Source organism: Schistocerca nitens, chromosome 4, assembly GCF_023898315.1.
Source record: "Schistocerca nitens isolate TAMUIC-IGC-003100 chromosome 4, iqSchNite1.1, whole genome shotgun sequence".
In the NCBI taxonomy this organism is placed as follows: Eukaryota; Metazoa; Arthropoda; class Insecta; order Orthoptera; family Acrididae; genus Schistocerca; species Schistocerca nitens.
Window position 1 is genome coordinate 893,813,205 of NC_064617.1, and position 24,151 is coordinate 893,837,355.

The window sequence follows — 24,151 nt, forward strand, 5'->3', positions numbered from 1 at the left end:
CAGGACTACATCCAGCATCTCTACGATCGTCTCCATGGGAGAATAGCAGCCTGCATTGCTGCGAAAGGTGGATATACACTGTACTAGTGCCGACATTGTGCATGCTCTGTTGCCTGTGTCTATGTGCCTGTGGTTCTGTCAGTGTGATCATGTGATGTATCTGACCCCAGGAATGTGTCAATAAAGTTTCCCCTTCCTGGGACAATGAATTCACGGTGTTCTTATTTCAGTTTCCAGGAGTGTATTGTGTTTTGATAAGGAATGCATGGATAACCACATAGGAGTTTGTGAAAAGTTTACAAGTGCAAAAAGTGTTAAAAGATATGCAGTAGAAACATAAGCGGACACAACTGTGGCTTCTCTGAATGCTGAAATTGTGATGAAATTGTAAAGATAAGTGAGCACGAATGCTACATGCAAAGGAGAAAAAGTCGCCGTGGTTACTGCGAGGATTATTGTACTTGTAACGGAAGCGGCACTAGACGATTTAAAAAATGCACTTACACACAAAAGTACTACTTTTTCGATTTCGAAGCAGAACAAGATACAGGAGTACATACGGCAAACTTTGTCGCTGTGCACGACTTCAAAGGAAACAGACACGAGTACAGAAATAACAATGAATTTTGTTAATGGTTGATATCACACAGTAACAGGAGGTATATGTGTATAGTGCACAATGCAAAGGCTTATGACGCGTACTTTCTTTTCATCTTAACGGCGTTAAGATGAAAACCATTTACCAAGGTACGAAGCTTACGGAGCTGAAAATACCTGCCCTAAAACTTAGAATAATTGACGGCATAAACTTTATCGAAGGTGGCCTCGTGTCGTTTCCAAAGACATTCGGCCTGAAGAAAAAAGGCTACTTTCCACACTTCTTCAATAAGCGCAACATCAAAATTACGTAGGGCAAATTCCCCCGACGAAGTACTATAGTGTTGGCACTATGAAACCTGAAGCTAGAAATGTGTTCTTAGAATGGCACGCTCAGAAGGTGTAGGAAAACTACGTGTTTGACTTCCAGAAGGAACTTGCCAAGTATGCCCATTCTGATGCTAACATATTGCGACGCGGCTGCCTGGAATTTAGGAAAAATCTCCTGGAAATAGCAAATATTGATCTTTTTTTGTACATAACAACGGCTAGGGTTTGTATGGCTATTTACAGGTCAGAATACCTTGAGCCAAGGTGATTTCTGTAGTCAAAGATCAAAAGAAGTAAATGTTCAGCATGCATTGAACGACCGGGGAAGTTACAATGTGTGGTGCAAAAGTTGACGGCTACGACGCAAGCACTAAAACCGTGTTATCAGAATCACGGTTGCTTTTGGCACGGCTGCCCAGAGTGTTATTCGCGCGATATTATCAACAATCTGAACCACGAAACCATGAATGATCTCTTTTCAATGACGGCAGAGCGAACACAGGCGTTGAGAAATGCTGGTTATAGCGTTGTCGAGATGAGGAGTTGTAAGTGGAAAAATTCTAAGGCTTACAAAGAGAACGTAAATGAAGCAATAAATCTAGTAGAACCACTGAATCCTAGTGACCCGCTTTTCGGTGGAAGAACAAACGTTGCTAAGTTGAAGGTGTCAGGCAAGAAGCTGCGATACATAGACATTTGCAGTCTATATCCAACACTGATGTTTTACGACTATTATCCTGTTGGTCATCACGAACAGATACAGAGCAGAAAAACACGACAAAGAAAGGTTTGGTTTTGTTAAATGCAAAGTGCTTGAGCCTCGAGGCTTGTATCATCCTGTGCTTCCAGTTAGGCAGCAAAAGCTTTTGTTCGCTCTAAGTGTGAAATGTGTAGAACAAAAGCCTCATAGTAGTTGCAACCATAGTGAAGATGAGCGAGCATTTGTAGGATAGAGCTAAACAAGGCTATCGAAAAAGGCTACAAAATACTGGTAATTTACCAGGTACGGCATTTTGATCGAGTAAGTAATGAGTTATATATGACGGTAGTACCAGTTCCCGAAAGAACAGTTACCGTTGATGACCATGCAGCTTTGCTAGAAATGAAATGATAATTAAATGGACACCCTAGCTGCAAACAGGCGTTGATATATTTCATTGGAGACATGTTGAAAATGTGTGCCCTGACCGGGACTCGAACCCGGGAATTATATCAACCCCTGTTTGTAGCTAGGGTGTCCATTTAATTATCATCTCATTTCTAGCAAAGGTGCATGGTCATCAACGGTAACTGTTCTTTCGAGAACCGATACTACCGTCATATATAGTTAAAAAATGGCTTCCCGGCCATTGACCTTCTTGTGCGAACGCACGCGCTATGCCCGAACTCGTACGGGACTTGGTAGATTAATCTACCACGAGTAACGATTATGATGGGCAAACATCAATTAGGCGCACTACGAATGTAGTGGTGTGGACATGTTGGAAATGTGGGTCTCACGGGGAGCGTGCAAGGGATAAGTCCCTGCAGGGGAACTATCCTCTGTGCCCTCGGTGGCTCAGATCGATAGAGCGTCTGCCATGTAAGCAGGAGATGCAGGGTTCGAGTCCCGGTCGGGACACACATTTTCAACATGTCCCCAATGAAGTATATAACGGCTGTTTGCAGCTATGGTGTCCATTTAATTATCAAGTAATGAGTTGTTCAGAGATTACATTAAAACCTTCATGAAGATCAAACTGGAAACTAGTCCTTGGGAAGATGATTAAACGTCGAAAGAAGAATACGTTCGAGTTACCAAAGAAAAGCAAGCTATAGAGGTCGGCTTTAGCAATATTGGAGCGAACGCCGGCAAGCGGGCTGTTGCCAAAATATGCCTCAATTCTCTGTGGGGGAAAGGCTGAACTTGTCACAAACGGAATTTATACACGACGTTAAATGATACTACGCACTCTTGCTCGACGACAAAATAGACATAACTAATGTGATACCAATCAACGAGGAAACAATCGAGGTGACATATCGCTACGATGATTTTTATGTCGAAGATAGTACAAGTACTAACATATCTGTAGCCGCTTTTATCACTGCCAACGTTAGAGTGAGGTTGTATGATATGCTCTATAGATTAGGCGATACTACGACACACACTCTACTGTTTACGTTGATGATGGTACAAACACAGTGCAAACAGGTTGTATGCTTGGCGAATGGACAGATGAATTTGGCGTAGGCCCAAAACGCTATGCTTATCGAGCCTATAAAGGCAAAAGACTACAAAAATTAATGTCTTCAATATAAATTACGAAAATTCCGTAAATCTCAACATGAAGACGAAGGCCGAATTAATACGGGCTTGTGAAGATAAGGTTATCATGAGCAATAACATAATTACGAGAGATAAGAAGACCAAAAATCTGGTCAATAAATTTATAGCAAAAGAGTTTAAATTAAACTCCGATAAACGTATGCTTCTAAAGGAAAAGGCCGTATAACTGATACACTTCTGTGGGGTTATTAAGGAAAAACTTTAGTATATATAAATGGAAACAGTGATTACAGAATACGTCGGTGATCCTGCTCGTTGGTACGAGCTCATACTCGATGAGAATATAGAAATAATTAGTACCACGTTCATCAACAAGCAGATAATAAAGTTGACATATAAGTACTGCTAAGGGTAATTTTATAGGTAAAGGCCTATAAAAAATTCATAGTTCTGGCCGCAGGAATGTGGTCGCGAAAAGGTGGTCGCCATTTTTTGGCCGAAAAGATGCTGGTTGAAAGAGGCAACCACTTTTCCCGTAAAGTCGCCATAAAGTGCTAGGCATCTTTGCTGAAGTCGCCAGGATTCCGCAAAAAAGTAGCGCCATCTTTTGGACATTTTTCCAGTTAAGTCGCAAAAAATTGCTCCCAATATTTTGCGCAAAAAGCTGAGGGTTTGTCCTCAACCGCCGCCCTTACTTAAAATCGCCAAGATTTCCCAAAAGAGTTACAGCCAAAAAGTAGCAGCCATCTTTTGCGCAAAAAGATGCCGGTTCAGAAAGGCGTCAACTTTTACGCAAAATGTTTTAAAATTTAAATTGAAAAAGATGTAGAAAATTTTTCACTTGGCTTCCATTTTGATGTTCTATACCGAACTCTTTACTAGTACACAGGGTAGAGAGCATTCAACAAGATACCATGAAAGAGTTTTGCAGTAAACAGGGTGGTCAAAAAAAGTCTGAAAAGTTTGTATGGGCGTTGCAGGTTAGGTTGTCTGAGAAATAATTGTTCATAAAATAATTCGATTCGTTGGCAGTTTCCTAAAACCGAACAAGAGACAGATATAAAAAACTGTATAAAACTGATCAACGCCAAAGGCTTCGAAGTCTAGTGAGCTACCATCTATCCTGTGAGAACAACTAATACCACCTGTATCAGGAAAGCCGCATGAATTTGCACTCGTGACATTCTCATTGGCTAACTTCAATGCTAGATGACGGCGCAACGTATCGAATTTGTTTCTTCACAACTATTTCTCATCACGATTTACCCTGCAACGACCTTACGAGCTATTTCAGACTGTTTTTTTAATTTATTATGTATATTAAAAATAGTTGCCTATGCCCGTCCAATAGCTTCTTACAGTTATACGTAACAATCTGAAATGAATCGGTCATGTAATTTTCTAGATTTTTGCATGAACTCCTCTTTTTACATTATTATTTACATTTATATACCATAATTATTAAAAATATGTATTCTTCGTTGGACCGAATATTTTTAGACTATCATGTGAAAATTTGAAAATTATCCCTCAAGAACTTTTCGACATTTTTGTTAATAATGTTTTTCCTTTATGTAGTGTGTGTTGATTTACATACCAAATATATTTAGAAGATGTATTGGCTATGTCTATCCAAGCATTTATTGGAGGAACATGTAAAAATCTGAAGTTAAGAACTTTTAGAGAATTTTGCTAACAACTTTCCTGCTTTAAATATCTATAGATGCTGTGCGAGATGCGGTGCTGAGGAAAAGAATTTTAAGAGTGCTTGGTAGAAAAGAAGTGCTACTACTACTACTACTAATGCACCGGGCTGCCAATTGCTCACTAGTCGTTCGGCGTGGTGCCACCTCCGCGAACTGACATTAATGTCAAAGTTCACTGTTGCTGAGGCTCAGAATTACGCACGTATGGTGCTAGGAAACTGATGTTTAATTAAATCCAGTGTGAGAGTTACTGGTCTGGCCCGTGATACCAGAGGAATTGGAAACTGTAATTGGCAGTAGATGAGCGTGTATTATATTGCTAGGTCATATTTCTACAACCTTTACTAACTACGGTACGCCTCGATGGCCTTTGACTCAACATGGCATACCAAAATGTCGGTCCCATCAAAATCGCCCGGCCGCGGTGGCCGAGCGGTTCTAGGCGCTTCAGTCCGGAACCGCGCGACTGCTACGGTCGCAGGTTCGAATCCTGCCTCGGGCATGGATGTGTGTGTTGTCCTTAGATTAGTTAGGTTTAAGTAGATCTAAGTTCTAGGGGACTGATGACCTGAGAAGATGTTAAGTCCCATAGTGCTCAGAGCCATTTTTTGAACCATCAAAATCGTGTGAATCTGAATACAATTACGAAATGCTATATTGTTATTTAATGAATTATTATTATTTTTATAAAACAGGAGTAGACTGAAGCGTTTATTAATAACTTATTAACTTAATTCACAAGTGGACACAGACCACTGACAAAGCACGCCTCATTTCTTCATCGATGGCTTTGAATCTCTCTCTCTCTCTCTCATTCATGTTTTAATTTCAGTCAATGTCGAAAAGCCCAGTTCATACAAACATGTAGTTTAAGTGGTAATAACACATTAACTGCCATCTCGAAGATAACCGGATATTCACTGCTTATTAACGACCAAAATGTATCCATACCAATTCGAAAAATTTTCACTTCAAAGTCCTGTCTGCTTTCAAATCTGCCAGTTCCTCTTGTAAGCCTAAACCTAAAGTATTCGGAAGAAGTTTCGAACCCACACCCTCTGCAACATAGATTTTTGATATTCTGGTGCAAAAGTACTAAAATTTAAAATTACTTCATTAAGTTCATCAACAGATTATTACCGTCAGTCAGAAGCCGTACTGTTGCGAACATCTCACGCGACCCATTTTTAATTGTCTGTATCGACAAATTTTTGCTTATAAATCTTTTAATATCATACGTAATAGAATATTTTCGTTTCTACCATGCATTTTTCGGGTTAAGTGCCCAAAGATATCGAAAATATAAGGATACCTAGATATCCATTTATCATCTGCAAATAAATCTGCATACGCGTGCCTCTCAAGAGTCAAAAATACAAGTAACACATCTCTAAGTTAAAACATTCGCGTAAATACTTCTCCTCAAGATAACCATCGTCCATCTGGATGTAGCAGAAGTGTAGTGTGCTGTGATCCCATTTCCTGATGTAAAACATATAAAAGTTGCAAATTTAGGGGCCGTGATTTGATGACGTTTGTAGCTTTTACTACTTCGATCATCACAATTTTCAGAGGAGATGGCAAATACTTAGCATCAATGGCTTAGCAATGAATGAGACAGTGAGTTGGTTAATACGTTAGTATTTACTTGGTGTACTTCACCCATGAATCCTTTCACTCAGCGTGTCATAAATTCGGCTTCTTCTATGTAACATCCCCCCATGTTAAATTATAACGGACAAAATATTCATTAGTTGCACGAAATATTTTTTCTCCGGTCGCTCTTTCGGACAGTGCTTTGCAATATATATATATATATATATATATATATATATATATATATATATAACTTGCAATTACCTCTCCATAACACATCTGCTGCAGGAAGGAAGTCCGTGACCACCAATTCTGGTGGACTCCTCGATATGAGCTTGTGTTGTATTCTATTGTATGTCAACCGGGAACCTAGAAACGACGGTGAGGCTCCGTCCCCGTCGCAGCCGCAGTGGTCCACAACCCCACAACGACTACCGCAGTCCACTTCACCCCTCCGCCGCCGCACACCGAACCCAGGGTTATTGTGCGGTTCGGCCCCCCGGTGGAACCCCCAGGGAACGTCTCACACCAGACGAGTGTAACCACTATGTCTGCGTGGTAGAGTAATGGTGGTTTACGCGTACGTCTAGAACTTCTTTGCGCAGCAATCGCCGACATAGGTTAGCTAAGGCGGACTAAGGGGAACCAGCCCGCATTCGCCGAGGCAGATGGAAAACTGCCTAAAAACCAACCACAGAGTGGCCGGCTCACCGGACCTCGACACAAGTCCGCCGGGAGGATTCGTGCCGGGGACCGGGCGCTCCTTTCCACTCGGGAAAGCCGCGTGTTAGACCGATCGGCTAACCGGGCGGGCGAGAAGAGCTTACGGCTGCTCTTTAATTTCACTTCCCAGCAAGTGTAAGCCATGTACTACCTCCAAACACGGCTTGTACATCACATGTAAAGTTCAGCCGGAGTCCTCGAAAAACATTTGGACCTCCAATAAGTTGTTGTTTATTAAACTGTCCAGCCAAGTCAATATCTATTGCCTTCAAAGCACGATATACAGGAACGCTGCGCCGCCAGCGACGACGGTAACCACGTCGCCGAGGCATTGCTGTGGCACGTTAATACAGCTAATTCGGTGGCTGATTGTGTTACCACAAAGAGGAAGTTTTGAAATCTGAGCAGCAGCTCCTAAGCTGAGGATATTTTTTACCGTTTCTTTACACATGGGCATTAAGAAAGTTACTTCTGTTGTGCATGGTTATGGCTACTTTTTGCGAAACATGTACCTAAATAATCATAAACTTTACTCCTTTTTTTATTTTGCTCAAACAACTGAGAAAAATAATTCATATCTTTACTCAACACGGATGAATGTTTCTTGACAAATGCAGTTTCAATTTACTGGGAACCATAGCAGCATTACAGGGTTTTTAACCTCACCCAACGCACTTGGGGATTGTGTATGTCTTGTCAACACACCAAAAAATCCGGTAATATAAGTACTTATCACTATACTACCTTTCAACTACTTCCTGTTTCCTTTTTTCAGCCTCTGTGGCTTCAGCATTTGCAGTCGAGGTCAGAACACTCCGAGCCATGAGTTTATCCATACCGAAAAAAATAGTTTAATAACACTGTAATAGAAAATACTACTGTAGCAACCACAGTATTCCCAGTACTTCAGATATGTCTAAAATCGAAATCGCTTAATTTCTTACAGTGTAATTCTGGTGTCCTCAATATCCACTTTAATCGAAATTTCGATACGTCCACATTTAAAAGTTAGGTTTTTGACAGAAATTGTCAGTATTCATTCCGAAAGTCCTGACTGTTTTCTCTGAGCATTCGATTACGTACTCGTGCCTACAGCCCTTCACAGCAAATAGAATCAGCCACGTCATATAACAATCTGAAGAATAAACGTGTCCTCAGTCTGAAGGTCGGTTAGGTTGTTTTGAACACTACAGTGCTGCACTATGTTTGGTCCTATTGGACATGGTGTGCCCTTACCTTTCTCCGAATTCTGAACCGATTTAGCCAGCTTGTTATAGGAGAAGGAGACTGAGGATTGCAGTTTAACTGGGATTCGGAACAGTGACCTTCACATTATCAATTCACTACCAGAGATGAAAGAAGAAGTAAATGCCAAAAAAGAATTTCTAGGAGTAACTGAGGATTAAATGGCCTTACTTTTGATCTCCACTATCGTGTATAGTTACTGAGGCATCGAGCAAGACTAACAATCATGTACAAGGTGAAACGAGAGGGGGTACTAAATGGAGCGACCGTACAGTTCCAGTCCTCTTTTAAGTGAAAGACATGAATATTCGTTGATAGATACTTTGTAAATAAGTCATCGGAAGACATTTTGTACAAAACATTAGTGCGTCCAATGCTAGAAAGCTGTTCATATGTGCGAAATTGTATTAATATGGTCTCGAACTCAATTAGTTTCACGAGAGATTATTAAAGAAATAGTGAAAAATCTCGACTGGAAGAAACTCAAAAGAGATGTCATACAAGGTTGGAGGGGAGGACTTCTAGACATCTGTCCTGTCTCTCAGATTTAGGTTTTCAATTCAAAGAGGTCGTGTAAGACTCGTCCATCATTGTCAGTTCAAAGTGCCCTTCAGCTTCTCATAATCTTGATGCTGATGTGGCCTCAAGGTGTAGTATTTCTGAAATCCTCAAAAGCGTTGACGGAAGTATACTTCAGAATTTTAACACACTCTCATGAGCCAAAATATTACATCCACCCGCTCAATAGTGATTTGACGCAATACCGCAATGATACTGTGTGGCATGGATTCCAAAAGCTCTTGGGAAGTTTCTCGATGCCTGTGGCACCAGATGTCTATGAAGACGTCACCCGATTTCCCTAAATTGTGGGCTGGTTGTTTGTGGCTGCTGAGCTGGCACCCGATAGCATCGCAGATGTGTTGCATTTGGTTCAGATAAGAAGAATCTAGTGGCCAAAACATTAATTTTAGTTCACTACCATGCTCTCTAAATCACTGTAGCAAGATTCTGTTATGTTGACAGGAGCAATTATCCTGAGACAGCGCCATCGTATCCAGGGAAGATGAAGCCTGAAGTGATGCATGTGTTCCACATTGATGTTCACGAGTCCACAGTTGCCTTGGAGTCTTCTATTACTACCATAGATCCCATGGCAGGCTAGGTGGATGTCCTCCATAGCATAATACTGTCTCCACTGCCCAGCATCCATTTTACAGTGCAGGACTCTGGGAGCCGTTCTCCTGGATGACGACGTTTACAGACACGACCAGCTACTTGGTGTAAAAAAAAATCGATGCTTTTGGCCACTGATCCATTGTCCTATTTCGATCATCCCATGTCCCGATAACTGACGATGTCACTGGGCCAACGTGGGAACACGTAGAGGTCATCTGCAGGTCTTCAAGAATATGCACTGAAGTGTGTATCGATGCTTGTACCAGCGTTGCACTCATTTTTAAATGAGACGTCACAATCCGGACATGGGACTGCAGCTGGTCATAAACTTGCAGAAATAAGGACTACAAACTGCAGTACTTTTTATGTAATATATTAATTATGCAACCAATTTCGACACTACATTATTGTCATCTCCAGGCCTTTGTACATTACAAATCACAAAACATATAAAGAATTACAAGTAATTCACAAATTTTGATAACTAATTATTAGGTAAGGGACCTAAAAACGTTTATTTACAAATATTAACGCACGTATATTAACGGATACCTGTAGTAATGTACAATTAACTTGTGTGGATAACAGCTATTTTTCAGATAATGATAGGTATATATGACGGTAGTATCTCTTCGCGAAAGAACAGTTACCGTTGATGACCATGCAGCTTTGCTAGAAATGAAATGATAAGTAAATGGACACCCTTGCTGCAAACAGGCGTTAATGTACTTCATTGGGGACATTTTGAAAATCTGTGCCCCGACCGGGACTCGAACCCGGGATCTCCTGCTTACCTGGCAAACGCTCTATCATCTGAGCCACCGAGGGCACAGAGGATAGTGCGCCTGCAGGGACTTATCAATTAGATATAAAGATATATTGTTAGGGGATGAAACTTGCCATGGAAACATTTCAACAAGAACACAAAAGGCATGATAGGACTCCAGCTACTAGAATCGCTTCTTGGTCATAAGTAGGCCTACGTTCACACAAGACCGTATTTATGTGGCCTTAATTAGCATGAAAAGCATAGATGATGTTGCAACTTGCCAGCAACTGAAAATTGGATTAACTAAAAAAAAAAGCACTGCATGTCTTTTCAGGCCCTAATATTATTTTTCTTAAAATAATCATTTGGACTTACATATACATACTATGTATTAGGAATTGTTATGTTCATACACCTCATATATTATTTCATTCCTTTCGTTTCTATAGTGTTTCATATCTATTTTGTTTTAACGATACCTATCAGTGTAATGATAATTAGATGGGCACCCTAGCTGCAAACAGGCGTTGATGTACTTCATTGGGGACATGTTGAAAATGTGTGCCCCGACCTGGACTCGAACACGGGATCTCCCGCTTACATGGCAGACGCTCTAGCCATCTGAACCACCGAGGGCACGGAGGATACTGCGCCTGCAGTGACTTATCCCTTGCACGTTCACCGTGAGACCGACATTCCCAACATGTCTACACCACTACATTCGTAGTGCGCCTAATAGATGTTTGCCCATCATACTCATTACTCGTGGCAGATTAATCTACCAAGTCCCGTACGAGTTCGGGCATAGCGTGTGCGTTCGCACAAGAAGGTCAGTTTCTGGCAAGTTGCAACACCGTCTATGCTTTTCACGCTAATGAAGGCCATATAAATACGGTCTTCTCTGAACGTAGGCCTACGTATGACCAAGAAGCGATTCTGGTAGCTGGAGTCCTGTCATGCCATTTGTGTTCTTGTTGAAATGTTTCCATGGCAAGCTTCATCACCTAACAATATTTCTTTATATCTAATTGAGAAGCAAAATACCAATTTTTATAATTGTAGCTTTAAAATATTAATTTAGCGAAATATTTCCATAAAAGTTTCATCCCTTATTGCACTCCCTTAGGAATCAAATTTCCAGAAACAATGAAACACGTACCGAGAAGTCAAATAGCAATTGTCATAGATGTAGCGTTAAAAATCCTTTAGTGTTTCTTTTTTTCAAAAAAACTTTGACACACTATTTGCCCCCCTTAGTTGTCGAATTTCCAAAAACGCTGAAACATGTATTTTTTATTTTCTCACTGAGAAACAAAATAGCAGTTTTTGTAATTCTAGCTTCAAAATTCCCTTGATAGCGACATGATTTCAAAAACCCTTTCATCCTCTATTTCGCCCTCTTAGGAGTGGAATTTCCGACAATATCTTCTTTGACGATGGTTGTAGTATAAAATACACAACCTCTCCAAGCTTCAGGTTTTCTTGCTTAGCGATATGAACAGGGCGATGATGAGTCAGTGAATCAGTCTGACCCTGTTTCACCTGCATAGGGATTGAATTTCCGAAAACAGAGAAACATGTTCTTTTCATCTCTAACCGAGCAGTCAAACTCCAATTTTCACAGGTTTGGCTTTAAAAATGCTTTCGCAAAGAAATACTTTCGTAAAAAGATTCAGCCCCTGTTTCACCCCCTCGGGAGTTGAATTTCCAAACTCAGTGACATGCGTACATTTTATTTCTAACAGAGAAGCCAAACACAAATTTTCGTTGCTTTAGCTCCAAATATGCTTGCACAATGACATCTTTCATCTCTTGTTTAACCCACATAAGGGTTGAATTTCTAAAAACAGTGACACGTGCATTTTTTATGTCTAACAGAGAAGCCTAATTTAAATTTTCACAGGTTTAGCTTTCAAATGCTTTCAAAACAAAATCTTTTCGTAAAAAAATCTCATCCCCTTTGTAGTTCTTTAATAGTGATATACTTTCAGAAAAAGCGTTCATCCATTGTTTCACCCCATAGGATTAAATTCCAAAAATGGTCAAACACATATTTCTTTTTTTTACCGTGAAACCAATAGAAATTTTCATAAGCCTGTCTTCAAAATTGCCTTAATGGGGACATTTTTCAAAATAACCTTCATTCCTATTTCACCCCTTTAGAGTTGGAATTTCGAAAAATCTCTTATTAAAAGACTCCTGCTGTATAAGAGCCACATTTTCGCCAAATTTGAAGTTTCCGTCCTTAGCGGTTTGGGATGGCGATGGTGGGTCAGTCAGCCAGTCAGTTAGTAAGGGCATTGACTTTCATATATAGTGATTATTAATGTGAATTATGTGGTAAAAGACCACGTCTGTACATGTCGCATTGCGCCATTAAAAGCCTGGAATCTAGTAACTGGATGGGGAGAAAATTTCTGACGAATTGTGGAACATAAAGTCACAGAGGACAAACATGACTAATTTCCTCTATGGTTCACGGTTGTGGATACAATGGGAATAACATTGGGTTACTATGTCAATACACCATAGGGCCGTTTGTTGAAGAACTGTGCTAAACGAGTAGCGATAAGTACGGTGTTAGATGGTGCAAAGATCGTTAATTTATGGAATAATACCGTAGACTAGTCAAACTCAAAAGTGCTATATAGTGCCATACTAGGAACAACAGCCGATGAAATGGTTATGAAGAAAGTTCAGCTACCTATAACCAAAACTAAACTAGTCCTACTAAAATAGTAACCTCTTAAGCGTAACGTAAATCTCAGAAATACAACCAACAAAAAATGTAATTGTGCATCAATATAAATGTCTATTTCTAGATAAAATGGGTGAAGAGGCATGTTCACTATTCAGTCACAAAAAAGGCGGGGGAGCATTGTACTCTGTCATTATGTCTTTTACAGAGCTCCTATTTTGTGATGAGGCTTAGATGTTCAGCAGCTTGTCGCCCACTGGAGGTTTCACCATCATTCAGCCATCACTCATGAAAGTAGCACGTAAATACTTGAGCAGCTTTGCTCCTACCGAGATGGTTGTCCCTGGGTGACTTGAAATAACAATCTTTGTCAAAGTACCTTATATCACCATATTTTCCCAATTACTGCAGGTACGTCTTTAGAAAGAGTCCGCATTCGTCAACGCTTTTCGTACACATGGCCTTACCGCAGCTCTCTTGAGGTACTGCCAAAGCTAATTTCGCTATAGCGACGTTCTTCATTGAGAACAGGGCCCTCAATTCAGTTTCATAAGATATCTACAGCCCAGTCGTTAGAATGATGGTTTGATGTAGAGTATACAATAGGATGACTCAGGTAACTTACCGAGCGCTGCGGTTTTCTGCTGAGAGAAGGTGCTGTGCAGCTGAAAAGGGCTGATCATGGTTACAACAATTTCGTTCGTCAAGCTTAGTGGGTGGCAAGGAGAATACGACAGCACCTCCACCATCGGCGACGGCTTCCCACTGCTGACTGCACATACTGCTGCAGATCTGTTGCCCCTGCATTGCCAGGTTTCAGTGTTTCCTGGCTGTAGTGTGTGCGTGCGCCTGGCGGCGTCTGCTGCAAGGACATCAGGGCTCAGAGCTTAGTGGTCTTCTGTTGGTATCCAAGCAAGGCAGTGACGGCTGGATCCTCCCATTGTACTACTAGACCATCATTGAAACGAAATGTGAAAAATGATCGATTATTGTCAAACATAACCGTTTTCTGCTGATGTTCCCATAAACGGTCCAAGGACTTGTTGTTATTGTGGTCTTCAGTCCAGAGACTGGTTTGATGTACCTCTCCATGCTACTCTATCCTGTGCAAGGTTCTTCATCTCCCAGTACCTACTGCAACCTACTTCCTTCTGAATCCGTTTAGCATATTCATCTCTTGGTCTCCCTCTACGATTTTTACCCTCCATGCTGTCCTCCAATACTCAATTGGTGATCCCTTGATGCCTCAGAATATGGCCTACCAACCGATCCCTTCTTCTAGTCAAGTTGTGCCACAAATTTCTCTTCCCTCCACAACTATTCAATACCTCTTCATTATTTATGTGATCTACCCATCTAATCTTCAGCATTCTTCTGTAACACCACATTTCGAAAGCTTCTATTCTCTTCTTGTCTAAACTATTTATCGTCCATGTTTCACTTTCATACATGCCTACACTACATACAAATACTTCTAGAAACGACTTCCTGACACTTCTCATCTTCAGAAACGCTTTCCTTGTCATTGCCAGTCCACATTTTATATCCTATCTACTTCGACCATGATTAGTTATTTTGCTCCCCAAATAGCAATACTCATTTACTACTATAAGCGTCTCATTTCATAATCTAATTCCCGCAGCATCATCCGATTTTATTCGGCTACATTCCATTATCCTCGTTTTGCTTTTGTTTATGTTCATCTTATATCCTCCTTTCAAGACAAAGTTCATTCCGTTCAGCTGCTCTTCCAGGTCCTTTGCTGCCTCTGACAGAATTACAATATCACCGGCGAACCTCGAAGTTTTTATTTCTTTTCCATGGATTTTAATTCCTACTCCGAATTTTTCTTTTGTTTCCTCTACTGCTTGCTCAATATACAGATTGAATAACATCGGAGACAGACTACAACCCTGTCTCACTCCCTTCCCAACCACTGATTCCCTTTCATGTCCCTCAACTCTTATAACTGCCATCTGGTTTCTGTACTTATGATCATATAATTTTAAGTGGTTTATCTCGAGTAGCCCTGTAACATAATCCTTTGGCGACTGGCCTCCGCACTTTGTCCTCATGATATACAATTCATTGAGTACTGATTGACATGCTTTCTTCATGTTACCCATCGTTAATTTTGTGCTTCTCTGTGCTCTGCTAATATGGTATCATGGGCCTGCCTCAACACTATGTTTCATAATATCTCTGGCACTACAATATGTTGTCCACGTCTTGTCTTCCTGTTCAGGTCTCCTCCATCTCTGAGGAATTGTGGCTGCCTGGCAACCGCTGAAAACCTACGTCATTGTTTTGCACTTTGATCCATTGTTCCTTGTCCATGTCAATGCAGTCCACTGTGCGTACTTTCCGGCTCAGTTCATCTGCATTTGTGTGTGTCCTTTTGGGACAATGTATCACTTTGAAATCAAACTCACTGATGTGCAATGCCCATCTGTTTAGCTTAGTATTTAGATCTTTAGCTCATTACAACAATTTGAAAACTGCTTCTTCAATTCGTACTTAAAAATGGTGCTCATATAAATGACATCAGAAATGTGTTATTCCAAATATGAATTCCTGCATTACTTTCTCAACAGTTGAATAATTCCTTTCTGATTGATTAGGATGTCTGGATGGATATGCTACAAGATTTTTCTGTCCATCTATTTCTCGGCTCAAGACAGTATCAGAGGCAAAAGTGCTGCAGTCTCAGGACAGCGTGTACTGTTTCTGGAAATCTGAAAAGGCAAGATTTGGAACATTTGTGAACTAATCTTTTTGTTGTGAAAATGCTGTTTCACAGTCTTGGGGTCAGTGGAACTTAATCCCTTTGCTTTAACAGTTGTTATGGGGTCTTAGGATGTCATGCAATTTCAGTGCATTTTGGAAGTGTTTGTGAGACCTAAATGTGATAGCAATTCCTTTATTGTAGTGGGTATTATAAAATTTTTGCAGCATCAACAAATCGTAGATCGGTGTGAGTCGCGTTTCGGCCAATATTATGGCCCAAATACATTTCTTGAAAACGAAATGGAACATTTCCAGGCTTAGGATTAACCATTCAGCGAGCAAATGATCGAAACTTCGCCAATATTAACTACATGCTCATGGATGTCTTTCGAATATACTATTAAGTTATCTAAACAAACCATGCAGTAACTGAAACCTTCAGCTGCCGACAGGTGTTGTTGATATACCTCCATGGGGACAGCTGAAAATGTGAGTCCTGCTTACATGGCAGACCCTCTATTCATCTGAGCCACCGAGGACACAGATGAATAGCCTGACTGCAGGGACTTATCCCTTGCACGGTTCCCGCGAGACCCACATTCTCAACTGTCCACAATCTACATACGTAATGTTCCTAATAGATGTTTGCCCATCCACTAATTACTCGCGCCAACTAAGGTGACGATTCCCGTAAGAGTTCGGGCAACCTGTGCGCATTCGCACAGGCGAAGGTCAATGGCCGGGTAGCCTTTAACTATTTATGAAGATACTAACTATTCTCGAAAGAACAGATACCACTGATGACTGTGCAGCTTCTCTAGAATAAATGATAATTAATTGATACCCTCAGCTGCCGACTTAAACAAGAAAAGGGCGATTTAGAATGTTCTCTGACAATGGGTCGAATAGAAGGTCTGGGAGTTTAGGCAGGTAGCGTCAGCAATTGGAAGTCGAGCAAAGAGTCTGCCTCTTGCGTTGGAAATGCAGCAGAGAGCGGCCAGGCGTCTTCTAACAGGGAGGCAGTGTTTTGGAATTGTTATTGCCTTTCGATACTTGTGTGTGACAGAAGAATTAACGTGTTATTTCATGTATTGCATTTAGTAATCTACACTAGGATAAATAATTTGAGCAGTGTTTTCTTTCATATTTACAAAATTAAAAATTCTTTTCCTTGGTGATGTCATCTCAGATCCCACGTGGCCTCCACCACGTCATCATTTTCACATTCTCCTGCTCTTCATTATATTTACATTTTTTACTGCAGAATTATTTAAAAGTAGTTGCACGAGATATAATATTTTTGAATAGTTTTGAATAGATGTACCATGTCAATGATTGGGATTTCTTTCTTCGTTAATTTGGGAAGTTCCGTGTAGCGTTACTGCGGCTGTGCGACTGCCACGCGTTGCGTAAAAGACTACATTGTCTGTCAAGGAAAATTGCATTCATAATTCATAGTCACGAGTACCATGTGGTCATTATTGAACAATCTAATGAGTCCTTTGTCTCACAATCTGATGTGTATAAAAGCGTACAGTTATGTAACACCGAGAGAAAGGTGAAACTTTTCCATAGTGGGGATGGATTGCTCGTAGCTTTCAACTAAATTTACGAATGATTTTTATTCGACTAATTCTGGGAAAATGGGACCTGTTCATAACTAAAGTGCGTAGGCAGCACTAAAGTTATCCAAGGACATTTGTTGATTGTTCTACCGTAATTGATAACTTTATTCCAAAGGCATGGTTACTGTGTGATTCCATGCACAGGAAAATTTGGAAACATGTGTCTCAGTATTAACTGTGAATCGATGTGATTTTGGTGTAGCAAACACTTGTGTTGCATTCGATGTATGTTGTTCCTATGGTAAACTAATTTTGGATATATAGTTACCATTAAAAGGTGTCCACACGACCTTTATTTTCATCGTCCTCCTATAACAGCACATCTCAGATGCTTTGATTCTCTTCTTTCTCGATTTTTCGACAGTCTGTGATCCACTTTCAAAAAATGATGTGCTCTGAATGCTCATTACCAGAAACTTCTTCGTCAAATTAGGGCCGCTGTTTGGTTCTAATAGCCTTCTTTCGGGCTGGACAGTCCTCTTTGCTTGTTTTAGTCTGCCTTTTATGTCTTCCTTGTCTACTCCGCCATGTCTAGCAAACCCCGTAAGTTCGTCTGTTTGATTGTTCCCAATCCTTAGGTTAGGTTTACCGCCAATCTCATTTCTGCTACTCCCCATTACTTTCGTCTCCGTCGGTTTACTGACAATCCATAGTGTGCGCTCATTAGACTGTTGATTCCATTCAACGGATTCTGCAGTTCTTCCTAACTTTAACTAAACGTATCAGTGTTAACAGCGAGTGTTTTCATTTATATCCTTTCTGCGTGAATTTTATTCCGAATCCTCAACCTGACTTTTATATCTGTCATTGTTTCTTTGATGTATAGACTGAATAGTGGGCGTGAAAGCCTGCATCAGTGTATTGTATTTATTCTAATACGAACGGTTACTCCTATGTCTTCCATTCCTGTACATATCATATGATACCCGCTGTTCCCCGTACACTATCTGATCAAAAGTATCCGTAACTAGAGGAGCTGTAACAGCAGAAGGACCGGTCAGGAGAGCTCAGCAAATTCGAACGTGGATGTCATGTGAGTAACAGACCCATGAAAGGCATTGCAACCCTTCTAAACTGCTCAAGTCGACTGTTTGTGATGTGATTGTAAAGAGGAACAGATAGACCTCATGTTCTGACGGACTGTGCCCATAGAGCATTGCGGAGGGTGGATGTTCAAAATCAATGGAAGGAATCGCGCGTTAGTTCTTAAGTGCTTCCAGAATTCCTGCTAACACATTGAGTGGGCTTAGAGAGTTAAAGAGAATAAGTTACTGTGGTCGAGTAGCTCCTTACAAGCCACATATTTCTATAGTTAATGCAAAGGTCGCTTGAGGTGGTGTAAAGTGGTGTAAATAAGGACGCCAATGGACAGTGGAAACGAGTGATTTGGATTGATTAATCACGCATCCCCCGTAGCAATGTTTTGCATTGGCTTGTGTTTGCCCTGGAGAGCATTGTCTGTCATAATCTGTAGTGCCAACAGTGAAGTATGGAGGAGATGGTGGGAGAGTACGGGGGTGTTTTTCATTGTGCCCTTATTGCGCTTAAGGAAGAGCTAAATGCGGAAGGACATGAACAGGCTATACAGCATTGAGTCCTACCTACAGTGGGGGAGTAGTTGGGAGACAGTGGGTGTTTCTATGAGAATGACAATGTGTCGCGTCATAAAGTAAGATTGTGAGTCAATTGTTTACGGAGACTAACACATAACATGGTCTGGCCTGCCGAGGGTCCCGACCGGAAGCCACTGGAACACTTTGAGATGAATTAGAACGTAGGTTTCGCTCAAGAACGCTGCTCAAGACCGCAACATCACTTCTTTCTCCGATTTCGGCTCTCGAGGAAGAATGCGTTGTCATTCGTTCACAGGCATTCAGAGATGTCTTTCAAAGCGTTGTCAACGGAGTTCAAGCAGTCATAAAGGCGCAGTGTGAACACATCCCATATTAATGTCCAGTAATAAGTGTTCGGATACTTTTGATCACATAGTCTACCTTAGATCTATTTTTCTATGAATTTCGATCGATTTTCCTAGGTCGAAAAATCCTATCGAGGGTGATTTTTTTACTGCAATGTAACGTGTCAGGCCTCTCTTAAATAGTTCCAACATATCGGCAGTAGTTTCGTCTTTCAAGACGACGGTACACAAGCACATCTTGCGGAGACCTTCTGCGGAGTAGCAATCAACTCAATGGAATTGCCTGTAATATCTGACAACCCTCCCCCCTTCCACACACACACACATACACACACACACACACACACACACACACACACACACACACACACTGGCAAGGAGGGTCAAAGCATATTACTGTGGAGTGGCCCAACACTGTGTTGTCACATCACCATCCACATCTGCATACATACTCTACACGCCACTGTACAGTACATGGCTGGGAGTAACCTGAGCCACTACTGGTCACTGCCAATCGCAACTAAAGCGAAGGAACTACCGATATGACTCCATATGAGCTCTAATTTTTCGTATCTTATCTTCGTGGCCCCTACACGATGTGTATGTTGGCGGCAGTAGAATCGTTCTGCAGTCAGCTTCAAATGCTGGTTCTCTAAACTTTCTCAACAGCGCTAGTGAAAAGAACCTCGTCTTCCCTCCAGGAATTCCCTTTTTAGTTCCCAAACCGTCTCTGTAATACTTGCTAGGTGATCGAAAATACTGTTAACAAATCTAGCAACCCGCCTCTGAATTGCTTCGATGACTTGCTTTAACTGACCTCGTGAGAATCCCAAACACTCAAGAACAGGTCTCACTAGCGCGCTGTATGCCGTCTCTTTTATAAATGAACCACACTTTCCCACTCGACTACTCGCCTTCCCTAGCACAGTCCTCACATACTCGTTCCATTTCACGTCGCTATGCAGCGTTACAGCCAGATATTTAAACGACGTGACTGTGTCATGCAGGTCGCCACTATTGCTGTATCCGAACCTTACACGTTTGTTTTTCCCATTCATCAGCACTAACTAACATTTTTCCACGAAACCAACTAGAAATTCTGTCTACGTTGTCTTGTATCCTCCTACAGTTACTCAACTTCGACATCTTCGTATACACCACAGATTCATCACCAGCAGACAATACCAGGCTGCTGTTCAGCCTCTGTCTAGCCAGATCCATTATATAGAAAATAATAGGGCCACGCGGGTTAGCCGCGCGGTCTCGGGGGTCTTGTCGCGGTCCGCGCGGCTCCCCCCGTAAGAGGTTCGAGTCCTCCCTTGGTCATGGGTGTGTGTATTGTCCTTAGCGTAAGTTAAAGTTAGATTAGTGCATAAGCTTAGGGACCGATTACCTCAGCAGTTTGGTCCCATAAGGCCTTACCACAAATTTCCAAATAATCGCGGTCCTATCACAGTTCCCTGGGCCACTCCTGACGATAGCCTTGTATGTGCAAACACTCACCGTCGAGGACAGAGTTCTGGTTTCTGTTCCCTGCAGTAGCAGGTTGCGATTTCACTTTCTGTTTTACCCTTCCGAACAGACTGCGTTCATTTCAGTGGATTATTTACAAGAATTTTATCAATTAGCTTCATAGACTTGGCAACGGCTTTGCCGCAGTGGATACACCGGTTCCCGTCAGATCACCGGTGTTGGGCGTGGCCGGTACTTGGATGGCTAACCATCCGGGCCGCCATGCGCTGTTGGCATTTTTTCGGGGTGCACTCAGCCTCGTGATGTCAATTGAGGAGCTACTCGACCGAATAGTAGCGGTTCCGGTCACAGAAAACCATCATAAGAGCGTCCCTCCTATCTGCATCCTCACCTGAGGATGGCACGGCGGTCGAATGGCACGGATGGGCTACTTGTTGCCTGAAGACGGAGTGATATATATTCATAGACTTACTCTTCCATTCCCTGCTCTCAGTGTATCTAAGTCCACACACATTCAGGTACGTACATGTGGTGCAGAGCATAATTAAGGCTCTGTATCTTTCTATTATTATTTTTTTCTTTTTCCTCCCACCTATAATAGCTGCTGTAGTATTAACTCTCCTGTACAGTAATAACTTGGATTGATTGAGTCTGCAAGCAAATCAAAGTCCGAAACCCTTTTTTGCTAGTACACTGAGGTGGCTAATGTCGTGGGATAGTAATATGCATGTATACAGATGGCAGAAGTATTGTATTCACAAGTTACAGAATGGCAGTGCATTGGCGGAGCTTTCATTTGTATTCACGTGATTCATGTGAAAAGGTTTCTGACGTGATTACGGCCGCACGACGCGAATTAACATTTTTTGAAAGCGGAATGGTAATTGGAGCTAGTGCATGGGACACTTCATTTCGGAAATCGTTACAAAATACAATATTTTGAGATACACAGTGTCAAGAGTGTGTCGAGAGTACCAAAGTTTAGTTCTTACCCCTAACCATTTACAACGCAGTGTCCGATGGCGTTCAGATAACGACGAGAGCAGCGGTCTAGAGTTGTCAGTGCTAATAGACAAAAAACACTACGTGAAATGAACGCAGAAATCAATGTGGAACGTACGACGAACGTATCCGTCAGGACAGTCCGGCTAAATTTGGCGTAAATAAACTGTGGCAGCAGACGATCGACGCAGGTGCCTTTGCTAGCAGCACGACATCGCATATAGCGCTTCTTCTGAGCCCGTAATCATATCGGTTGGATCCTGGGCGATTGGAAAACCAGCTTCAGTTGCTGAGAGCTGATGGCAGGGATCAGCGTGGCACAGATCCCCTAAAGCAGGGCTTCACAACATACGTGCTCGCGGAGCAAGCTGTGAGCAGCAAGGCGCGAGCACGGAGCAGCGCGAGCACGCTACCCCCCACTACCGAACCAGAGTGGAGAGTGGGGAGAGTCACGTGGGGCACACAACAGCTGCCGCCAGTCAATGTAAATCCGCGCCCACCTGCAGGGATATCACTCACGAATTATTACTGCGACAAATGAAACAAATAAAGGAGAATGTACACATGCCACATAATTTTATTAGCTTAGTGTATGCCTCTACATTCGCATTAATTTGTGAACTGTTACAAAATAACAGGTGTCACTGAAGTGTGGGATTCTCGGTTATCTTGTACTTATTGCCATTTACAATTGCGTCTATGTTCGGAGTAATTGTTCTTGTGCATTTTAGGCGCAGCGTGCAGTTTAAATTTCGATCAGACAATGCGTTTCTCAGGCGCGTCTTGTTACATTTCATTGCAGAGAACAGTTGTTCACAAACATACGTGGAACCGAACATTGATATTATTCTAGCCGCCAGTTTGTGCAAACGAGGAAATCTATCCTGAGGGAAGTGTCTGTAGAATTCCAAAATGTTTTTCTTGTTCTGAAATTTGTCTCTGTATTCTCTGTCACACTGCAGGTCAATAATTTCCTGCTGCAGCTCAGGAGGAATCTCTTAAATATTCGCTGAATATGGAGAGAACAGATCAAAATCACTGTCTAGTGCTGTCAGATCTTGAAAGCGCTGATCAACTAAACTATGTGAATAACGTTCACAGTCTTTGTGAACATCTTGCATGGATGATAATTTAGGAAAATGAGCTAGGTTTCCTGTTTCCAGCTGACTCACCGAAAGTGTCAATTTCTTTTTAAAAGCTCGTATTCGATCTATGAAATGAGTAATTAGCAGATCTTTACCTTGTAGTGAAATGTTCAAAGCATTCAGATGGCTAGTTAAATCTGCTAAGAACGCGAGATCACATTCAAACGTGCGCGCGCATTTCCCCTCCCTCCCCTCCTTCCCTACTCCGCGACCTTGCACCTGCTCGCGAGCAGGTGCCTGAGCAGACGCGAGTACTCGCGCTCAAAACCGGCCAGTTGTTAAGCCCTGCCCTAAAGCCATGGAACGAAGTAGTCAACAAGGCTCTGTGCAAGCTGACGATGGTCTCTGTTTACATGGTATAGACTGAGTCCACTGGTGCAACTGAACCGGCCATTGATTGGAAATGTCTATGTTCGGCTACTTGAGTATCATTTCAGGCATTCGTGGACTTCATGTTTCCAAATATGTGAACGTGCCACAGTCGTTCACGAGTGCTTTGAAGAACTTTCTGCACAGTTCGAGCAAATAAGTAGGCCACCTAGATCGGCCGACGTATGTCCCATCGAACGTTTATGAGACATAATAGAGAAGTCAGTTCATTCTCAAAATCCTACACCGGCAACTTTCGCAGTTATGGAGGGCTATAGAGGCAGAATGTTTCAGTATTTCTGCAGGGGACTTTTAACGACTTGTTGAGCCCACGCTGCGCCTAGTTACTGCAGTACGCCGGACAGGTGAATTTCAGACACAATATTCGGAGGTATTCCATGACTTTTGTCACCTCAGTGTAGAATAATTTGCTTAGCTAGGGAGAATAGGCGGCAGTATTACAGAATTCTGCAGATCAGTACAGCAATAGAATGTCAGTTTATTTCGGTTTACACGTGTGAATATTCCCTCTTCGCTTCGTCTGTACTGTCCTGGAAGGGACTCCGCAAAACAGAACAGGAAAGCCTTTGGCACAGATTAGTCACGCCTGTCTGTCAGTTCGTTACGCGTGACGCAGCGCCGGTCCGCGGCGCCCTGCGGCGTCCCAGCGGGGCGGCTATCGGCAGCGCAGTCAGCATAAATCAGCAGCCGCTATCCGCTGTGCGCTGCGGCCGGCCGGGATTTGCAGCCCAGGGGTCAGCGGCGCTGAACCCAGGTACCCTG

At 42.0% G+C, this 24,151-nt stretch overlaps 1 non-coding gene across 1 annotated transcript; it reads right to left on the reverse strand.

The window, feature by feature from the left end:
- Positions 1–10,397: 10,397 nt before the first annotated feature.
- Trnat-ggu (transfer RNA threonine (anticodon GGU)) lies at positions 10,398–10,471 on the reverse strand. The gene has a single exon. It is a non-coding gene; the product is annotated as a tRNA-Thr (tRNA).
- Between the last annotated feature and the right edge of the window lie 13,680 nt (positions 10,472–24,151).